The 1,062-nt window shown below is 41.3% G+C and overlaps 1 non-coding gene across 1 annotated transcript; it reads right to left on the bottom strand.

Annotated features, from left to right (window-relative positions):
• Window positions 1-248: 248 nt before the first annotated feature.
• On the bottom strand, window positions 249-323 carry Trnat-ugu. Its single transcript has one exon. It is a non-coding gene; the product is annotated as a tRNA-Thr (tRNA).
• Window positions 324-1,062: the final 739 nt, after the last annotated feature.

The raw sequence follows: 1,062 nt of genomic DNA, 5'->3' as shown, positions 1-1,062 counted from the left end.
GTGAACAGGTCAGAGACAGGGTTGTTCCTATCAGAATCGACAACAAACCAACACCGCCAACAATAGTTCGGATATACATGCCGACGTCGCAAGCTGAAGATGAAGATTATAAAGATAGTAACTGTTCTCGAAGAAACAGATACCGTTGATGATCGTGTAGCTTCTCTACAATAAATGATAATTAATTGAGAACCTCAGCTGCTGACAGATGTTGTTGATATACCTCGATGGGGACAGCTGAAATCGTGTGCCCCGACCGGGACTCGAACCCGGGATCTCCTGCTTACATGGCAGACACTCTATCCATCTGAGCCACCGGTGACACAGATGAATAGCGCGACTGCAGGGACTTAACCCTTGCACGTTTCCCTTGAGACCCACATTCCCAACTGTCCACCGTCTGCATACGTAATGTACCTAATAGATATTTGCCCATCCACTCATTACTCGCGCACACTAAGGGGACGATTCCCTTAAGAGTTCGGGCAACACAGACGAAGCTCAATGGCTGCGTAGCCTTTAACTGTATATAAGAAGATAGTAACTGTTCTTGAAGGAACAGATACCGTTGAAGACCGTCCCTATCGAGGTATATCAACAACACCTGTTGGCAGCTGAGGGTCTCAATTATCATTTATTCTAGAAAAGCTGCATGGTCAGCAATGACACTTTTTCAAATAGTGCAGATGAAGACATAATTTCATGGCTTGTAGAAAATAAACTAACGCTGAATCACAGTAGGACTCAGTTTTTACTATTTCTAACACACGATTCAACAAAACGTGACGTTCTAATTACACAGAATGGGCATATTATTAGTGAAACTGAATAGTTGAATTTTGTAAGTATTCAGATAAATAGTAAACTTTTGTGGAAAGCCCATGGTCATGATCTTGTTCAAATACTTAGTGTGCCATTTTTACTATTAGAACAGTATGTTATGTAAGTGAAAGTTCGACACGAAATGTAGTCTATTCCGCTTATTTTCAAGACGTATGGCATCATATTTTGGCATAGTTCTTCACATTCTCAAAGGGTATTTTTGGTTCAGAAATGTGCAGG

This window comes from Schistocerca americana, chromosome 1 (genome assembly GCF_021461395.2).
Source record: "Schistocerca americana isolate TAMUIC-IGC-003095 chromosome 1, iqSchAmer2.1, whole genome shotgun sequence".
Lineage (NCBI taxonomy): Eukaryota > Metazoa > Arthropoda > Insecta > Orthoptera > Acrididae > Schistocerca > Schistocerca americana.
Note: the sequence above shows the minus strand (reverse complement) of the source record. Positions and strands in the feature narration are given on the sequence as shown.